Raw genomic sequence first — 21,856 nt, 5'->3', positions numbered from 1 at the left:
CTATACACAAAATACCATTTCATCCTGTGATCAGCATAAATGTTATCACCAAGACATTTTGCATCGTTCTTGTCCTCTGTGTGAAGCTGCTTTGTTCTTCCATCACTTTTTGGTTCGTCCTCCCCACACTGCAAGTGTCAGCAGCCACAGGCTCTGTTTCTCTTATTGTACAGCACATGTCTGCATCTCATCCCTCTTTCCTGCACAGGCTCCTCTGCTCCCAGAAGCTCCCACAGGCATTCATTTCCTTCCTTCCTTCCTTCCTTCCTTCCTTCCTTCCTTCCTTCCTTCCTTCCTTCCTTCCTTCCTTCCTTCCTTCCTTCCTTCCTTCCTTCCTTCCTTTCTCCCTTTTTTCTTTCTTCCCTAGTTTTAGGTCCACAGTTGGTGCTCAGAGGTTTTTTCTGATTCTTTATTTAAGGATCATTCCTGGAGTTCCTCAGGGTCCCATGTGTGTGGTGCTGAGGTTTGAACCAGGGAAGCCAGGCAAGCACTTTAGCTGCAATGATATCTCCTCAGCTCCAGGACCCAATTTCTGAGTTCTTGGTGGACATCATTTGGGGAGGTCACTGTTAAACACAGGCCACTACTCAACATTGTCATTTAATATAAAATGGGTACCTCAATGTAACATATTAAGAATGGAATGAATCTTGCCCATCTTTGCCCTCCCCTTAAACTTCCTCATCTCAGTCCACAATTGGTACACCTATCCATTGGAAGTCCTGTTGTTTCTACCCTAAGCTTGTATCCCAAATCTCACTACTTGTTACCATTTCCACTCTTATCTGTGGTACAAGCCACCATCATGTCTCACCAGAGCTATAATAAAAGACTGGTACTAGGAATAACTTTCCCCCTTATTTCCCTTTCATCTATTTTTCCAGAACAGCCAAAGTAATCCTGGTCCCATCACTGTCACTGTATCACTGTCATCCCATTGTTCATCAATTTACTCGAGCAGGCGTTAGTAATGTCTCCATTCATCCCAGCCCTGAGATTTTAGCAGCCTCTCCTTAGTCATCTTTTCAACAATTGGAGGCTTCTTTAAGGGTCAGGGAATGAGAACTTTTATTGTTACTGTTTTAGGCATATTAAATACGCCACGGGGAACTTGCCAGGCTCTGCCATGCAGGCAGGATACTCTCGGTAGCTTGCCGGGTTCTTCGAGAGGCATATATATTTATTTACCTCTATGAAGATGTGTCCAGGAATATGTTCACTCATGTGTGAGGCTCGGCCTGGCCTGAGCATATGGAAAGTGGCTTGGAGCATGGCGGTGGTTTGGTAGTGGAGCTCGGCTGGCAGGACTGAGTCCCTTGGGGTGGGGAGGGCTCTCACCGCCCCCTCTGGGGCTGTCTGAGTGAAAACTGGTCCCATAAACCAGTTAAACCAGGAATTATCTAATGATCCAATTTTATTCTAAATAACATCAGAGTCCTGACTTGTCACAAATGATTCCCCTTAACTCTCTGTTAGATCACTGTCTAACTTATTTAATGTGCTCCAGTTAGAGCAGAGTCTTTATTTTTTGAACACTCTAGGCACTCCTAGTCTGAGTTTTTGCACATCCTATTCCCTTTGCCCAAAATGTTCTTCCCACAAATATCTACATGGCTTACTCATACATCTTCTTTACCAACTTAATTCAAATTCCATCTTTTTAAGGGAGTCCACTCCGATGGCCTTTTTAGAGTTACAACAAGCCTCCACGTCCCAACCTTTCCCCAATAGTATTATTAATATCCATAATCCTGCTCTAGATTTTTGCCCCATGACTCTATTACTTTTCTTTTGTTTTGGTGTGTGTGTGGGGTGCTCACCATACCATGATCAAGGCTTACTATGGGCCTGTGCTCAGGGATCCTTCCCGGCAAGGTTCAGGAGACCATATGCAGTGCTGGGGTAGAACCGGGTTGACAGTATGAAGGGCAAGTACATAACCCATCTATCCATCACTCCATCACCTTTTAATTCATTATATAATATACTAGTGCTATTAACATTAAGATTAGTTATGCATTCTTTGTTACTTTAAAAGTAAACTCTATGATGCAGGAAATATCTGTTTTGTTTCCTGATATATATGCCAGTAAGTTCTCAGTGTTCAATGATCAATATTTATTCAGTAAATAAGTGAGATTACTTGGATAAGGAATAAAGAACTACTTGTATGCATAGAAAACACAAAAAGTAATCACAAAAAAGGAAATCATACATTTTGCAACTTAAAGATTTAAAACTTTGTCATGTATAACAAAACACAAAGATAGGTTATTATACCATATATTTTAGGTAAAAAATCTCTCCCCAAATGAGGTAATTTAAAATTTTCAGAATAAATATGAGGTTATAATAAAAGTTCTACTAAAGTTCTACTACACTTTTCTGAAAAAAATGTTAAAGTATACTCTGTATACTTTTGCTAAGAAAGCCTAATAGCTTCATATTTATCCATAGTACTTCTATAAATTCGGATTTAGTTATATTAATTTTATCCACTCTTAATTTTCTACCCACTTATTTTTCAAAATTCCAAGTAGCTACTGGGTCAAAATATTTTATTTTAAGCTAGTGAAATCCTAAAATTAGGGAAAGACATTTTGAATCATCAGTAAAATTTAAAATGCTTTTTTTTTTCTTTTTGGGTCACACTCGGCGATACACAGGGGTCCTGACTCTGCACTCAGGAATTACCCCTGGCGATGCTCAGGGGACCATATGGGATGCTGGGAATTGAACCTGGGTTGGCCATGTGCAAGGCAAATGCCCTACCCGCTGTGCTATCACTCCAGCCCCCTAAAATACACATGAGATTGTATTAATGCTATTAAATCAAATGCTTGTGTTAAAAAGAATGAGGAATTTATTAAAAAGCTCTTAGATATTTAGAGCAAATTTTGATATTGTTTTCAGAAGGAAGGATTTGGATTAAACTTGAGACCAGGCTACTAAAATTATTGCTGAATGCTTCATTCAACACACACACACACACACACACACACACACACACACACAGTCTAACTGAAAGAATAAAAATTGTTTACTCTGAAGTTTGCTTAGTCTGATATTAATACAGTAACCTGGTTCCTTTCAGATTGCTATTTGTATAACCTAACTTTTCCCACTGTCTGACCTTCAATCTATCTGCATACTCTAATTGAGGTTTCTTGTTGGCAATGTATATTTGCTCATGATTATTTATCTATTCTGACAATTTCTTTTAATTGAAGTCAATAACCATATTCAGTATATTCAGTTCATGGGTAAAATCTAGTCCACTAGCTCTTTCCATTTTGTTCTCTTCTTCTTCTATTCCCTACAGCAGTTGTTGCAATCACTGGACTGAATGGTGTTAATACACTTGATTATGGTGCTCAGGGTAGGTGGTGTCATTATGGTGCTCACATCCATCCGGCTGGCTTTTCATGCTGGCCAAGGAGCGTCTTTAGCTGCAGCTGTGTGCGGTGTAGTGGTGGTCCTCACACAAACACCTGTAGCACCAGGGGCTCAAAGAGCAGAGCTGCAGAAGCCAGCTTTGTTGCAGACGGACGGCAGAGGATCAAACTCATGACTGATGTTTGCAAAACAAGAGCTGAATCATTTCCTGACCAAGCTCTCCTTTTAAAATAAGGTTTACTAAAGTGTAGCCAAAGCATTAATTTATGTTTAAGATATTTTTAAAATATGACTGATTTTGTGCGATAATGCCAAGTGGAAAAGTTGATAATCTGTCCCATAAGGACTAAAATATTTACTAACTGACTTTTTATGGAAAACATTTGCTGAACTCTGGTATTAACCTCTTCTTGTTGATGTTATCATTAAACCAACAGTACGGTTGGATTTAGATATGCTACTACCATATTCACTGGCAGTAGTGATAGACTGGAGCGATAGCACAGCAGGTAGGGCATTTGCCTTGTACGTGGCCTACCTTGTACGTGGGTTTGATTCCTCCGTCCCTCTCAGAAAGTCTGGCAAGCTACTGAGAGTATCTCACCCACACGGCAGAGCCTGGCAAGCTCCCCATGGTGTATTCGATATGCCAAAAACAGTCACAGTAAGTCTCACCATGGAGATGTTACTGGTGCCCGCTAGAGCAAATCGATGAACAACGGGACGACAGTGAGACTACCATATGCATTATTTCTGCTTTAGCTTTCCTCTATTTTCTCTTTTCAGTCTTCTCCTGACTGGAACATTTTATAACATTTCGTTTTAATTAGTCTACTGTATTTTTCTATTTTTCTCGGTCCACACACAAAACCCTAAAAATCTGTTTAGAATCATTTCAGCACTTCCCATGGAATGTAGCAGTCTTTGCACCTCTTTGTTGTTTTTGTCTTACATTATATATGTATATATATAATTTCATAGTTTTTCTTCTAAAATTTATGATGGCCGGGAGCAGGGGGTGTTGAGCTGCACCCAGGGGAGCTCAGGATTTTACTCCAGACTCTGTGCTCAGGGGTCACTCCTGACTGGGTGCTCAGGACCACAAGCAGTGCTGAGGATTGAACCAGTCTGGGTTGCATGCAAGGCAAGTCCCTTATTCCTTAAACTTCATTTTGTAAAGAACCCAGTCTATTAGTTACCCACATAGTTACCATTGGTAGTACTGTTTCTTTAGTCTTGGAGTTCCACATTTCTTTTAACTATCAGAAGCAGTATCTTAATAATAAATTCTCTACCTCTTCCTTCATCTGAGAAAATATTTACGTCATCTCATGTATTTTTGTTTGTTTTTGAGCCATGTCTTGTGCTCTGGGATCACTCCTGGCCATGAGCTCAGGGGATCACTTGGGGTTTCCAGGTCAGCCATGTGCAAGGCAAGAGCCTTCCTGCTGCACTGTCTTGGCAACCACTGTCTTTCTTTTTTAAATTTTTTCTGGTGGAGCTGCAGAACTGCTCCTGGCTTGGTGTTAAGGGATCAGTTGGGGAGCCCTGCAGAGCTGAGGTAAAATCTGCCCCCTTTCTTGAGCTCTCGCCTAATACTGGAGAGAATTTTCTTTCCCTTGGAGTTTTAGGTTCCTATCACGGTTGCAGAATTGTCAAAGAAACTGGGAGCAAAATACAGACAAGTAAAAACAACCTGAATTTTCCTACTCCCCTACTCATTAGAAGTTCCTACTCTTTCTCTTCAAAGAAAGCTACACACTCCTGTTTATGCCGCTACAGGCTCAAGCTTGCACACAAATTGAGGACCCAGAACTTATCTGGTATTGGCTATAACACTAGCAATTAGGTTCTCTTGTTATCACTTTCAGGTGAATGTGAGACAAATGGAAAAAGAAATCCAACGCAAGCCCACAGAAATGCTGGGTCAGGATGTGATCCAGGGCTAACATGCCTGTCTTGCATGTAGACTGAGTTTGATCCCTGGTGCTCTCACGTGCGCTAGCAGGATCCTGGAAGCTCTGCAGTTTGTGACCCTCAGCACTGCAAGAGTTTTCCAATTGTACTGCAGCCGAAGTGTGTGTGAATGCTGCAGTAAAAACAACATGTCTGAGCACTGTACCAAACGCCAGGTAAGCACTACAATCAGAAAATGGGTGAGCACTGCAACTAGAGGAACGTGATATTCGATGAGCACTGCAGCTAACTGTACAACCACCACAGCCACACATATGTGCGACCATGGTATCACACAGCATATTTAGAGTGAAAGAAAGAAGAAATAAAGAACGAAAAAGAAACCCCATATATTTTAGGTTATTTGTTTTGCGCTCCATCAGTCAATAAGACACTAAGGGTTTCAAATACAAGTCTGTTGAAAGCCAAGACCCCGCCAAATTACTCACTGACGTGATAAACAGGTTGTAATAAATAACGAATAAATAACAGAAATATAAGAGCATGCCAAATTTTCCTGTGACAAGTTCTTTCTCCTACATATTCCCTTTCCACCCATCTTCCCTATTTGATTTATGTAACAGAGTATTCAGGCAAAGAACACTTTCTTCTTTCCTTTGGGTTACTAGATATTTTCTGAAGACCTTTATCATTAGTTTCAACAAATGATGTCATGGTAGCCTGGTTTGACAGCAAATAATCTAATGACCATTTAACTGGACCTCCTGGAGAACAATAACTCTATTTCTACTCTTGGAAATAAATGATCGTTTCTGTTTGTGCTGATGTCATGCAAACCTGAGATTTCTTTGACACTGTCATTTTACAAATATATGGTATTTTCCAGCTGCTAATCTTAGAAAGGAAATAATGATCTTTAGCTTCACTGCTCCCCCCTTGCAGAACCCTGCAATTTTGCTCATCAGATTTGCAAATGAAGGTTATCTTATACTGTTTAGCTTGGTTAAGTGTTATCACTGTGGGTGGTTATACACCTCCTGTCACCCTGATGAGAAGTTGAACGTGTTCACCAAAGCCTCCTGCTGAAGACTGTGTGGGCAAGGCTCTGAAAATCAGTGGGGGGACACTGAGGGAAGAGGGGGGCAGGATGTCCCCACTTCTCTCCTAAAGCAGTGAAACACTGACCTTCCTTAACAACACCACCATGAACAGGAATGGTCCTTCTCATGGTGCTTTTCAGTAGCTAACACTATCTTCCCTCCCTCCCTCCCTCCCTCCCTCCCTCCCTCCCTCCCTCCCTCCCTCCCTCCCTCCCTCCCTCCCTCCCTTCCTTCCTTCCTCCCTTCCTTCCTTCCTTCCTTCTTTCCTTCCTTCCTTCCTCCCTTCCTTCCTTCCTTCCTTCCTTCCTTCCTTCCTTCCTTCCTTCCTTCCTTCCTTCCTTCCTTCCTTCCTTCCTTCCTCCCTTCCTTCCTCCCTCCCTTCCTTCCTCCCTTCCTTCCTTCCTTCCTTCCTTCCTTCCTTCCTTCCTTCCTTCCTTCCTTCCTTCCTTCCTTCCTTCCTTCCTCCCTCTTTTTGGCCCACACCCAAGATTTCCAGGGCTTACTCTGTCTCTGTGCTCAGGGATCACTCCTGATAATGTGTAAGGTGCCAGGGATCAAATTCAGGTTGGCTGCTCGAAAGGCAAGCATCTTGCCTACTGAATTCTATATCTCCAGCCACCCCTCTCCTGCACCCCTGAAACAATCTGCACACGAACTGGTTGCTGAAAGCAAAGTGGTATGCATGATGCCTTCTCAGTAACAATATTGCAAACCGTAGTGCCTATAAGGAAAGAGAAAAATGTCTGCCAAAGAGGCAGACTTGAAGGGCCAGAGGGAAACTGGGGACATTGATGGAGGGAAGTGGACACTGGAAGTGAAGTGATGGGTGCTCAAATATTGTACAACTGAAACTAATGATGAACAACTTTGTAACTTTGTAGCTCAGTGATTCAACAAATTAAAATAATAAATTTAAAAACATTCATACTAATTTAAGGGTTTAAAGGAACATACATTTATTATCATTTATTATAGCATCTGGACCAGGAATGAGAGTGTGCTCAGCCTTACTCTCTGCCTCAGTGTCTCACACAGCTGAAGCAAGCTGCCAAGGTTACCATGGGGAAGCTCTCTAAGCTGTGACCTCCTTAGAGGGAATAAATGCAGGGTTTATTCCTTAGACAAGTTGGCCTCAGTCTCCTGTGGTTATTAGCAGAAGCTTCCCTCAACTTCTGGCCACAGGGGCCTTCGCAGCCAGGCCCTTATTTTCTCAGAGGAAGAGAGAAAGAGACGGAGAAAGGGAGGAAAGGGGGTGGGGGGAGACACGAGATACACAGAGAGACAGACAGACAGACAGAGGCCAAGAGAGATTCTCCGCAGGATGGCTGCAGTCTAGTTAACGTAACCGAATCCCCCTCCCATTGCCTCTGCCTTACTTCCTTAGTTAGCAGGTCGCACACACCACCCCTTTTGGAGAGGTAAGTAAGGCATGAACAACAGGAGGAGGCATGACGGGGGCCCTCTCACACTCTGCCACGTGTTTAACTTCACAACTACTGAATATGACTTCTTACATAATAACCAAACCACACAGGAGAGGAAGGACTGAATGTTGATCTGCTGACACGAGGTATACTAGTGCTCCTTACCCTACTGGAGTCTACTCATAGCACTTGTTGATTGATTATATATATTAATTGCTTTCTTTAAAAATTGTGCTAATTACCTATTTTATTAACGTATGATAATAGGTACATTTTACTAACAGATTTCCTATACTTTAGTAGTTGTTGTCTACATGTTGTATATATTAGATATTTTTGTCCATTGTCATCTCTCATTTAAGAGAAGAAATTTTCTCTTGTATTCACTGTATTCAGCATCCTGAGCACTGACTGGCACATAGCAGGGACATAAAAATATTTGATAGACACACGTGTGCCATGTTCAGAAGTATTGATTATAGGAAAATAGATAAACACCTTCCCTAGGTGTTTATCAACTCAGATTTTCCCAGCCTTTCCCTTCCTTCTTTTGACATGGCTGTGATGATGGGTGGGAGTGGAGGGAAGGTGTCACACACAATCTTGGTTATGATGCTCACACACTTAGCTGGGTGCTCACAGGTGTCATACTTATTTCCACTGCTCATGTGTATGCTTGCTGGGGGTTGCTGGGGTGCTCACACATATGCTTGCTGGGGATTTCACTCCTGCCTACAATACTCACACATCTTCTTCTTTTTTCCTTTCTGGGTCATACCTGGCGATGTTCAAGGGTTACTCCTGGCTCACCCACTCAGGAATTTTTTCTAGCAGTGCTCGGGTGATTATATGGGATGCTGGGAATTGAACCCAGGTCAGCCGCGTGCAAGGCAAATGCTATGGCTCCAGCCCTTCACGCATCTTTTTAAAATTTGTTTTGTTTTGGGGCCACACCTGGAAGTATTCAGGGCTTACTCTTGGCTCTGCTCTCGGAGATCACTCTGGTAGAGTTCAGGGGTGAGGAGATCAAACCTGTGCTGGCCACATGCAAGGCTCCCTCTGTACTCTCTGTCTCTCCCTCTCCCTCTCTCTCTCCCTCTCCCTCTCTCTCTCCCTCTCCCTCTCTCTCCTTCTGCCTTTCTCTCTCCTTCTCCCTCTCCCTCTCTCTCTCTCCCTCTCTCTCCCTCTCCCTCTCTCTCCCTCTCCCTCTCTCCCTTCCTCTCTCTTCCTCTCTCTCCCTCTCTCTCCCTCTCTCCCTCTCTCTCCCCCCTCTCTCTCCCTCTCTCTCTTTCCCTCTCTCTCTTTCTCTCTCTCTAATTGAATCACTGTGAGATACAGTTACAAAGCTTTCATGTTTTAATTTCAGTCATACAACGATAAACACCCATCCCTCCACCAGTGCACATTCTCCACCACCAATGTCCTGTCCCCAGTATTACCTCCCCCCACCAACAGCCCTCCCAAACCTCTATGGCAGACAATTTCCCCCACACTCTCTCTCTACTTTGGTGCATTATATTTTGCAATATAGATACTAAAAGGCTATCACATTTGGTCCTTTTTCTACTTTCATCACACATCTCCCATCCTGAACAATTCCTCCAACCATCATTGACTTAGTGATCCCTTCTCTATTCCAGCTGCCTTCTTCCCCAGCTCATGAGACAAGCTTCCAACTATGGGGCAATATTCCTGGCTTTTGTGTCTACTGTCGTTGGGTGTCAGTCTCATATTATGTTATTTTATATTCCACAAATAAATGCAATACTTCTATGTCTGCCCCTCTCTTCCTGACTCATTTCATTTAGCATGATACTCTCCATGACCAACCACTTATAAGCAAATTTCATAATTTCATCTTTCCTAACAGCTGTGTAGTATTCCATCGTGTAGATGTACCAAAGTTTCTTTAAACTGTTATAGGGCACTTGGGTTGTTTCCAGATTCTGGCTATTGTGAACCACGAACATACAGGTGCAGATGTCACTTCTACCGTGCACCCTCGGGATGTATTCCCAGAAGTGGTATTGAGGGATCATATGGAAGCTCAATTTCTAGTTTTTGAAGGAATGCGCATATTTTTTTTTCCAAAAGGGCTGGACCAGTCCGGGTTCCCACCAACAGTGAAAGAGCTTCTCTTTCTCCCCACATCCACACCAGCATTGGTTGCTTTTGTTCTTTTGAATGTGTGCCAGTCTCTGTGGTGTGAGGTGATAACTCACTGTTGGTTTGATTTGCAGCTCCCTGATGACTAGGGGTGTAATCTCCAGGGCAGCTAGGGAAGGCCCCACTGGCTCTTCCTCTCACCACCTGCGTTCAGAGGACGCAGGCTGCTCCTTGACCTGGGCGGCCCAGCCATGGGATGGTGAAAGAGGAAACGAGGCCAGGCTGGTTGATAATCAGTCCCGTTTATTCCATTCTCCCCACAAGCCTGTTCCAGATGCACTGAGCCCCTCGTTCTAGTCTCACACTGCCCCTCATTCCCATCTCCTCCTGCCTCTCCCACTCACCTCTCTATGCTCCACACCCCTCTCCGCGCGCCTGCTCCTATATTCTTCCCCTACATTCTTCTCCCTCTGTTGCACTTGCTAGTCTCTGTGTCCATCTTGCTGCCCTGGTCTCTCTCCTCTCTTGATTTCTGTATTGGGGGTAGTCACCACAACCCATCTGGCAGCAAAATCAACATATCAAAAGCTCTTCTTCTGCTCAAGGGCAAAATACCACTTAGGGGTGTTTCTGCTTTCCTTAGTCCAATAACTTAATTGACATCTTAATTCTACTTCTTAATATTAGTTATTTTGACCTTTTTTTTTTTTTTGCTTTTTGGGTCACACCCGGGGATGCACAGGGGTTAACTCCTGGCTCTTCACTCAGGTATCACTCCTGGCAGTGCTTGGAGGACCATGTGGGATGCTGGGGATCAAACCCAGGTGGCCACATGCAAGGCAAACTCCCTACCCGCTGTGCTATCACTCCAGCCCCAATATTAGTTATTTCGTATGGACACACTAAGAGATATATTGAGCTCGTAGGGTGGCTCTCCTGAGGACATCTTGCCACAGACTCAGACTACAGTGCTCAGGCCAGTTTAATTATTCCTAACCCTAGCAGGGTCCAAATCTAGTTATTGTTTTCTGGATCATGACAGCATTTGTCCATGCCCATGCTCTTAACTTATAGTTAAACATTATGGCACTTTGGCCAGGCCCATCTCCATGCCAGGGTAGCACATGCCCTGGGTCCATGCAGTCCCTTGTCGTGACCCTGTTTTGGGGGTTATAGGAAGTAAGGGCAACTGAGGCTTAGGTTGAGAGACCAGATGCCCCAGAGGTAATATTATCTGGAGTCAATTAACTCCCATGTTCCAAAAGCATAGCATTAACTGTCTTCTTGTGCCCATACAAAAGGACATTGTTCTGAATTAACTATGCAAAGGATTTAAGGAGAAGAGAAAAACAATATTTACAAGTCAACAGAGCACAAAGAAATAAGTTACGAATAAACAGAGGAATGGGAGCACTGTGATGAGGGTAACACAATGAACTTAATATCCCTGTGGCAAGGCAGAAAGGACAAACCAATGTTATCCTACATAGGGATGGAGAGCATTTTTTCATGTGTCTTTTGGCCATTTGTATTTTTATTTTGAGGAAGCTTTTGTTCATTTCTTCCCCATTTTTTGATAGGTTTGGAGGTTTTTTTCTTGTACAAATCTACGAGTGTCTTGTATATCCTGGATATTATTCCCTTATCAAATGGGTGTTGGGTAAATATTCTTTCCCATTTCGTGGTCTCTCTGTGTTTTGGTCACTGCTTCTTTTGAGTTTTAGAAGCATCTTAGTTTAACGCAGTCCCATTTGTTTATGTTTGCTTCCACTTGCTTGGTCAGTGGTTCATCCTTAAAGATGCTTTTAGCTTCAACACCATGGAGGGTTCTGCCTACATTTTCCTCCATGTACCTTATGGATTCAGGTCTGATATTGAAGTCTTCAATCCACTTTGATCTGATTTATGTGCCTGGCATTAGACAGAGGTCAGAGTTCATTTTCTTTCAGGTAGCTGTACAGTTTTCCCAGCACCACTGTTGGAGAGGCTTTCCTTGTTCCACTTCATATTTCTTGCTCCTTTATCAAAGATTAAGTGGTTATATATTTGAGATCTATGATAGAATGTTGAACTCTGTTCCATTGGTCTGCAGGTCTGTTTCTAGTCCAATACCATGCTGTTTTAATTATTATTGCTTTGTAGTACAGTTTGAAGTTGGGGAAGGTGAGGCCACCCATCTTCTTTTCCCCAAGGAATGCTTTAGTTATTCATGGAGTTTATTGTTCCATATGGATTTCAGGAGTGTTTTGTTTATTTCTTTGAAAAATGCCATTAGTAACCTGATAGGGACCACATCAAATCTGTATAGTGCTGTGGGAAGTATTGCTGTTTTGATCATGTGAATCTTCCCTATCCGTGAGCAGGGGATGTGTCTCCATTTCCTAGTGTCCTCTTTTATTTCTTGAAGTAGTGTTCTGTAATTTTCCTTGTATAGGTCCTTCACCTCTTTAGTTAAGCTGATTCTGAAATACTTGATTTTCTGAGCTGTACTATCTCTTTAGCCCACCAATTTCTCTTAAAATAATTTTAAAATTTTGTTTAAAAGAATTTTTTAAAAAATTGAATCACTTTGAGATACATAGTTACAAAGTTGTTCCCAATTGTGCTTCAGTCATACAATGTTCCAGTTCCCGTTTCTTCACTAGAGTACATTTCCCACCACCAATACCCCCAGTTTCCCTCCTGCCACAGCCAGACTCTGTGGCAGGCATTTTCCTTCTCTCTCTCTCTTTTTATGTCTCTGTCTCTGTCTCTCTCTCTTTCCTTTTGGGCATTATGGTTTGCAGCACAGGTCCTGAAAGGTAAAGCTTATCACTTTACCTACTTTCAGCACTCAGTTCTTGTCCAGAATGATCATTTCCCACTATTATTGTCACAGTGATCCATTCTCTACCCTAACTGCCCTCCCCACACCAGTGGTGACTGGTGGCAAACTTCCAACAGTGGGCCAGTCCTCCTGGCTCTCATTTCTACTGGTCTTGGGTATTAGTCTCATACTATGTTTTTGTTTTTTTTTTATCTCACAGTGAGTGCAACCATTCTATGTCTGCCCTTCTCCTTCTGAACCATTTCACTCAGCATGATACTCCATGTCAATCCATTTATAAGTGAATTTCATGACTTTATTTTTCCTACTGTCTAGCAGACTTTTTCTGTCTGTCTGCTTCTTAGCTGTTTTGGCAACAGGATGTGCTTGTCCCTAGAGAAGGAAGAGAAAATATTTCCAGTACAGGAAACCAAGATGTCTGTTTATAGTTGATAACGGCTGCTCCTGAAAGAACATGCACAGCTAGATTCAGGCTAGTAGATTGTGACTGTTTCCCTCATATCTATTCATTCCTTTCTTCCCCAGAAGCCTTGATTTCACTTGGGAAGACAGTGTATACAGTTTAAAAACAAAACCAAAAATTACAATTTCTCATACTCTCGTCTAGTCAGGATGATCCTGTGAACAGTTCTGGCCAACATAAACAGAAGTCACTAAATAGGGTTTCTGGAAAGCTCTTTAAAGAAAACAGAATCACTTGTCATTGTTCCTTCTGCCTTCTCCCTCCCCTTCTTCCAGCCTGCACTTGCATTGATCAGTGGGGCTCCACAAGCCCCTCATGACCATAAGCACATGATGAGTATGGCCAAAAGAAAGGATAAAGGGACCTAAATGGACCCTCGTATTATCAGTCACTAAACCACCCCAGGGCTGCCTCCATTACTCATTACATTAACAACAAAGAAATACCCATATTTTGAAAGCCACTATTATTTGAGCTTGTTAGAGCCAAATTTACCTTCTAAATGATAAAAAGCATCTATTGTTACCTTTTGGAAATTTTTTCTTGCTTTTTTTTGGGTCACACCTGGCGATGCACAGGGGTTACTCCTGGCACTGCACACAGGAATCACCCCTGGTGGTGCTCAGAGGACCATATGGGATGCTATGCTGGGAATCGAACCCGGGTCGGCCGTGTGCAAGGCAAACGCACTACCCGCTGTGCTATTGGTCCAGTCCCTTTTGGATACATTCAAATCTTCATGTTCGGTGGGGTTTATCTCTTGGTCTACAGTGTCTCAGAAAAAAAATAATTCCAGCCATAAGTACAACAAAATACATAAATATTTTACTTTTTAATCTTTCCATTGTCATATCAACAGAAACTTTTATCAACATGGAAACTGAAAAATGGATAAATGAATGAATTTTCTACACTGATCTTTTCTCTTGAAATTCTGGAGTTCAGGGATCAGAGAGATGCAGTTGACCCTGGTTTGACCCTCATCACATGGAACCTGAGCATTCCTGGCTGTGGCCACGGAAGCTCCTGTAGCAGATACCCGAGTGGCAGTGGATGTCGGTGTGGTTGGGCCAAACCTCACCACGAGGGAATCCTGGGCCTCTGGAGAACTCTGTGGCTATGTGGGGAAACTTTCTACCCACACAAAAACTTAAATTTAAAAACTTTTTTTTTTAAATTCTAGAGTGCAGACTTAGAGGAATAATTGAATTGATATTTTGTGTCATGAAAACTCTGAGAGCTTAATTTATTTTTATAAATGAAAGACATGTTTTTGATGAAAGTGTTTTCCTGTGAAAGAACTCATGTTTGAGTCAGGTGGACACCACATTGTTGGACTTGAATCCCAGTTTTGCACGGTGTGATTGAGTGTATAATATCATTCACCACCACTCAGCTGTAAAATAAACAAAGTAAAAGAACTTATATTGTAAATTTATTTTGAGGAGTGTATGGTACATAGAGTATAGTGACTGGTAAATGGTTATTATTATGTTCCACCTGGTAAGAATTTCTTACAAGTTTTTGTTTTCCCCCATATTTTACAATTTTTAATTTTTTAAATTATTATTTTAGGTGGACTCAGAGAGTCTCTTACCCGCGCACCTGGCTGTCTTCCCCAGGGCCCCTCGGAGGGGATGGGTTCCAGCTTCCCTCCCTGCCCCGAGTAGAGCTCCCGGTGGCTGAAGACCTCCAGAACCTAGCCACAGCCATGCTCAAGGCCCCTGTCCACACGTTCAGCCAAGCCTCATGCATGAAGGTACCGGCAGAGGAACCCCGGTGTGTGTAATCCCATCAATGGCCAACATCCAAGACTTAAAAGCAAGCTCCCAGAAGGTGTCTTATAACCTACTTTTCCCTCTGGGAGAAACTAGCAAGCTACTGAGAGTTTTCTGCCCACATGGGACAGCCTTGTAAGCTTCCCATGGTGTATTCATATGCTAAAGCCAGTAACAAGCTGGGTCTCATTCACCTGACCCTGAAAGAGCCTCCAATGTGGCATCATTGGGAAGGCCGAGTAGAGAGAGGCTTCTAAAATCTCAGGGATAGGACGAATGCAGAGGTTACTGAGACCACTCAAAAAATTTGACGATCAACGGGATGATTATTTTAGGTGATATGGTCATAATAGTGTTAAATTATATAGTAGTGATATGCAAAGTTACCATACCCTGACACCACCAAAACACAAATGACTCTCTAAACTATTTTGGCATACAGAGTTTTTAAAAGTGAAGATATATGTTGTTTATTTATGTGTGCTTCTCACCAATCCTAAAGACAGAAAAACTGATGAAATATAGTGAATCTTTAGTGTGTCTGATATTGTCTTGAGTAATCTACTTTCTTTCATTATATAAAGTTCTTGATTAGGCGAGAGGATAACTGGTTGTAAAGGTCTTTGGGGACTGACATGCATTTACTGACTCATAATACATTCCAAAAAATCTATTAATATATATATGAGAAAGATATCAGAATGCCTGACTACTGGGATTATCTACCCTCTAGATTTTCTGCAATAGATGTATATAATTTGTTTTGCTTTTCCCTTGGGTTATCGTGAGTGTTTTCATTTTTTAAAAAAAGTTATTTTATTTTATTGGATCACCATGTGGAAAGTTGCAAAGTTCTCAGGCTTATGACTCAGTTATACAATGCTCAAACACCCGTCCTTTCACCAGTGCTCATATTCCACCACCAAAAAACCAAAACAAAACAAAACAAAAAACCAGTATACCTCCCACCCCCCCACCCCCAGACCCTCCCCGCATAACTGATAAATTTCACTTCCTTTTCTCTTTACCTTGATTACATTCCATATTTCAACACAAAACTCACTATTGTTGTTGGAGTTTCAACACAGAACTCACTATTCTTGTTGGAGTTTATTCCCCAAGTATACGGCCCTATTGACAAGGAAACATTTGATAATTAGTTTTCCACTGATGAGAATGAAGAGATATAAAGTCGCACAGCCGTGGTAGCGGCCGTGCGGTTTAGGATTTCTGTATTTTAGTAATTAAGTCCAGGGAGATTTAAGTTGGAAATTGCATCATTTCCCTTCCTGGAGCAGCATGGAGCAAAAGCTTAGTTCACAGTCTGAGACAGGCTGCAAGCACTCAATGGGACCCCAAGTAATATAGCTGGCTCTGGATCCTGCTTGTTCAGCAGCAAAGCGGCTGTGCAAAGGCATGGCCACCCGGGTCGAATCTCGGTGGAGCACGAGCCGGCACCGGCCCCGGCCCGAGACTGCCCAAGTGTCCTGCTGTTTCAAGTTCCGTGAGTGTTTTCATTTATGATACATTATGTTGTGCTATTTTCTATTACTTTTATAATTGGCGACAGTTGATTTTTTTTTCTTTTTGGGTCACACCTGGCGATGCACAGAGGTTACTCCTGGCTCTGCACTCAGGAATTATCACGGCAATGCTCAGGGGACAATATGGGATGCTGGGAATCAAACCTGGGTTGGCTGCGTGCGAGGCAAATGCCGTACCCATTGTGCTATTGCTCCAGCAGTTGAAAATCCAGTTAAAATCCAGTTGAAAATCCAGTTAAAATCCAGACAGTTGATTTTAAAATCAACTTGGATAGCAAGTAGCAAGTAGGAGAAAGAACAAGATGCATATAAAAATGACTAACCAATATTTATTATTAATTACGTTTTTTAAAAATATAGTGACTTAATAAAGCTAAGCTTGAAAATTCTGAGTAAATGAACATATTCTAGAATAGAGTTCAATTTTGGACATAGAAGTACATAGTCAATAATTATCTAAGCAAGAAGCATAATCTCTCCTCCATAAAGTAAATAACATGCAGCTATTTCCATCATGACTGTAAGATTATCATACTCAGAATGAAAATTCCAGGAACCTCCATTCTAATTAACATGGAAGTACAATCCACAAAATAAATATTATTTCAAGGCTTATGCAGTCCCAGGGTACAATACAGATAGATGCAGATTGATCTAATCTTGTTACATTACGAAGCATAAGTGCATATCAGGAAACATCGCGTGGAAAGTTGACATTTGATCCAATTAGGATGAGCAAAGTAAAAATGATGAAAGCAATTTTCTTTGTCTAGTAAAATCAGGATCCAAATAGCGGGCTAATATTTGACTTTTCTGTGGAGGGTCAGGATGATTTCTAATATTCATTACATAAAAAGTCAGTCAACATTTGTGATTGTTTAAATGACTAGAATTTGAGTAATATATTCTAGACTGAAAACCAGCCAAGAAATAATCAGCACAAATTTCTGTAATATAGTCCTATTGATTCTATTTATTAGGTTTTAACTAGAGAATCACAGGGACAGATAGAGCATCAGACCAAAGTGAATATTAACTCTATTAAACAAAATAAAAAGGTCATGTTCTGTTACTTGCTAATTTGTGTTGCAACTGTTTTATAAAAAGTAAATTAAAAAAAAATAGCTCCTCTGGGTCCTTCAAATTCCACTAGAAGTAGGTAGAAAGGAGCATTCTTTTCTTTCTCCCCCCATCCCCACTTTAAACACAGCTTTACAAAGTTTTTCATGTGCATTTGTTACAAACATTAAATATTCCAACACCAATCCCTCCACCACTGTGACCTTCCCACCATTATTGTCCCCATTTTCCCAACCATCCTTCAAGCTTGCCCCGTCACAGGCTCAAAATAATTTACTTTATAATGCTTATCACCACTAGAAGGCCAATGGGATTATCAAAAATACTTCAGTAAAAGAAAATTTGTGAAAATTGTTATATCTCACAATGGGGGTTTACTAAGCTTTTGTTGTTTAGTTGATAAGCAACAACTCTGTGTTAATACCTTTGTTAGCAGAACTTAGTTGGCTTCTACATTCCCATCCAATCTGATGTGCTCTTACTGGGATGTTAATATTATAGTTTGGAGATGTCACGTGGTCACAGATGTGACCACACATTCCAGAAAATAAAATCCAGGATATTTAGCTGGGCACTAAGCTTACATGGTGGCAGTGGAACTTGGTGCAGCTGCGGGGTCTTCTGGGCATACGGAGGTGGGGGAGGTTGTTCACTACTTCGCAAGAAGGCCAAAGTTCTCAGGAAAAATAACACAGTGTACCTGAATTTTTGGCAGGTTGGCTTCTCTGCTGAGCTCAGTTGTGAGACAGTGGAGTCGGTCGTAGGCATTATGGCAGTTGTGCTGTGTGAGCGTGGCTCTCTCTCTTTCCCTTTTTTTCATGTATTTTTTATTTTTATAAAGTTATTCCCAATATTTGATTATGTTTAATATTTGAACACCAATTCTACCACCATTACTCCTTCCCAACACGATATTTCCATCCTGAACCCCAAACCCCGCACCCAAAGTGGAACTAAAATAATTTATTTTGTATTGCTTGTTATAAATAATCCACTCGAAATGAGATGAAAAGGTTTCTTAGAGGAAAGTGTGTGAAGGTTTTAGAGTTTCATGCAGAAGCCATTTAGCCCTTCTATAAAGGTTGAGCCTTGTGTGTTTCTGTCTATACCTGTATAAGTATATTTCTCCCAATATTGGTTTCCTTCTACTTTAAACCCAACCAAGTAGTATGTTACTCTTCATGTATTGGTGTGTAAAGTATGAGATGTCCAGGAATAGATTGACTCATGGGTCTCCGGGTCATGGTGCCAGTGGCAGCTTATGAGTGTGACTACCAAGCTTTGGGGAAAAAGAGGAGAAGATAGGGGAGGTCACCTATTCATTCCGGTTCCGTTGAGCCCGGAGTTTTCAATCGTAAGTCCCGCATACCTGGATTTTTCTGCAGATTTAGTTGTGTGTGAAGCTCGTCCAAGCGTGTGGAGAGCAGCTGTGGGCAAGGCGGCGGTTGTGTTCTTGAGGCTTTTGGCTGCCAGGGCTGGTTCCATTGGGGTGGGGAGGGGTCTCATCCACCCCCCCCTCTGAGTTGCCCAGGATAAACCAGCCTGGTGAGGGGTCCAAAGGCATGGTTATGGTGTATCATTTTATGCTCTCTTCCGTCTCTCTCTCTCTCTCTCTTTAACTGTTGGAAACTTCACATTTTAAATTTTTAAAATTTATTTATTTTAAATTTAATCACAGTGAGATATACACAGTTACAACGTTGCTCATTACTGGGTTTTAATCATGCAATGGTCCAACTCCCGTCTCTTCACCAGTGTGCACTTCCCATCAGCAATGGTCCCAGTTTCCCACCCACCCACCTGACTCTATGGCAGGCACTTTCCTCCCTCTCTCCCCCCCGCCTCTCTCTCTCTCTCTCTCTCTCTCTCTCTCTCTCTCTCTCTCTCTCTCGGCACTATGGTTTGCAATACAGGTACTGAAAGGTTATCATGTATATTCCTTTACCTACTTTCATACTCAGTTATTGTCCAGAATGATCATTTTTAACTATTACTGTCATGCAAATCCCTTCTCTATCCTAACTTCCCTTCACCCCCCTCCCACACTTTCAGAATGAAACAAAAGTTTGTATTTTTATTGGGGGTGTGGAGCTATGGCAGTGGTCAGGGATTATGCTTGGGAATTGCTCTTGAAGTTCTGGAGAATTGATTCTGAGTCTCCAGCATGCAAAACATGTATTCCAGTCTTTTATGCTAGTTCAGTGGGGCAAGGTTTACATGAGACAAAACTTAAATATAGCAATTTTTTAATTGAAAGAAACACAAGGACATTGTGTTGGGGCATAGAGAATGTTTTTTCCAGTTTTTACCCCTCCCAGAATGGTGCTGTGAAGTCATGACCAAATCCCAGGCTCCATGATGGAATGTTTATGCTCCAGCTCTTGGAGCCGTCTCCCTGGCCCTCAGATGAGGTTCTTTTTGAAACACAGCCAAGTTGAGGAATAATCTTGGCATTTGTAAAGATACATGATTTCTTCCTTCCTTCCTTCCTTCCTTCCTTCCTTCCTTCCTTCCTTCCTTCCTTCCTTCCTTCCTTCCTTCCTTCCTTCCTTCCTTCCTTCCTTCCTTCCTTCCTTCCTTCCTTCCTTCCTTCCTCCCTTCCTCCCTTCCTCCCTTCCTTCCTTCCTCCCTTCCTTCCTCCCTTCCCTCCTTCCCTCCCTCCCTCCCTCCTTCCTTCCTTCCTTCCTTCCTTCCTTCCTTCCTTCCCTCCCTCCCTCCTTCCTTCCTTCCCTCCTTCCCTCCCTCCCTCCTTCCTTCCCTCCCTCCTTCCTTCCTTCCTTCCTTCCTTCCATCCCTCCTTCCTTCCTTCCTTCCTTCCTTCCTTCCTTCCTTCCTTCCTTCCTCTCTCTTTCTCCCTCCTTCCCTCTCTCTCTTTCTCCCTCCCTCCCTCTCTCTCTTTCTCTTTCTTTTCTTTCTTCCTTTCTTCCTTCCTTCCTTCCTTCCTTCCTTCCTTCCTTCCTTCCTTCCTTCCTTCCTTCCTCTCTCTTTCTCCCTCCTTCCCTCTCTCTTTCTCCCTCCCTCCCTCTCTCTCTTTTCTTTCTTTCTTTCTTTTCTTTCTTTCTTTCTTTCTTATTCTTTCTTTCTTTCTTTCTTTCTTTCTTTCTTTCTTTCTTTCTTTCTTTCTTTCTTTCTTTCTTTCTTCCTTCCTTCCTTCCTTCCTCTCTCTTTCTCCCTCCTTCCCTCTCTCTCTCTTTCTCCCTCCCTCCCTCTCTCTCTCCCTTCCTTCCTTCCTTCCTTCCTTCCTTCCTTCCTTCCTTCCTTCCTTCCTTCCTTCCTTCCTTCCTTCCTTCCTTCCTTCCTTCCTTTCTTTCTTTCTTTCTTTCTTTCTTTCTTTCTTTCTTTCTTTCTTCCTTCCTTCCTTCCTTCCTCTCTCTTTCTCCCTCCTTCCCTCTCTCTCTTTCTCCCTCCCCTCTCTCTCTCCCTTCCTTCCTTCCTTCCTTCCTTCCTTCCTTCCTTCCTTCCTTCCTTCCTTCCTTCCTTCCTTCCTTCCTTCCTTCCTTCCTTCCTTCTTCCTTTCTTTCTTTCTTTCTTTCTTTCTTTCTTTCTTTCTTTCTTTCTTTCTTTCTTTCTTTCTTTCTTTCTTTCTTTCTTTCTTCTTTCTTAGGACTTACTCCTCTACTTGACACTTAGGAATAACTCCTGGCAGGCTTGGGGGACCATAGAATCAAACTCAGGTCCACCATATGTAAGACAAGTATCTTACTCACTGTGTTATCTCTCTGGCCCAATATACTTGGGTTTTTAGGGGCTGGAGCAATAGCACAGCAGGTAGGGTGTTTGCCTTGCACGTGGCCAACCCAGGCTTGATTCCCAGCATCCCATATGGTCCCCCGAGCATGGCCAGGAGTAATTCCCGAGTGCATAAGCCAGGAATAACCCCTGTGCATCGCTGGGTGTGACCCAAAAAGAAAAAAAAATTCAGTGGTGATTTGCAAGATTGGAGTTCAAAATATTCTGATTCTGTCCAGGTTGATTTCCAGATGCTGTGAATTCCCAGTTACCTAAAGCAGTGGATACTGGCAGTTCATCGGAGAGCTCATGCTGCAAGTGTTTGACAGTTTAGACAGACTCTATTCTTATGTGGACTATAGTTCAATAGCAGAGCACGTGCTTAGCATATATGAGGCCTGGATGAAGTTTCCCAGTAGCATGAAAGGAGGCTAGAGAAGCCACCTCTTTTCTTGGCTATTATAGTTAAAGTTTATCTTATAATAGTTGATT

The sequence above is a fragment of the Sorex araneus genome, chromosome 6, assembly GCF_027595985.1.
Source record: "Sorex araneus isolate mSorAra2 chromosome 6, mSorAra2.pri, whole genome shotgun sequence".
In the NCBI taxonomy this organism is placed as follows: domain Eukaryota; kingdom Metazoa; phylum Chordata; class Mammalia; order Eulipotyphla; family Soricidae; genus Sorex; species Sorex araneus.
This window is presented reverse-complemented; position numbering follows the sequence as displayed.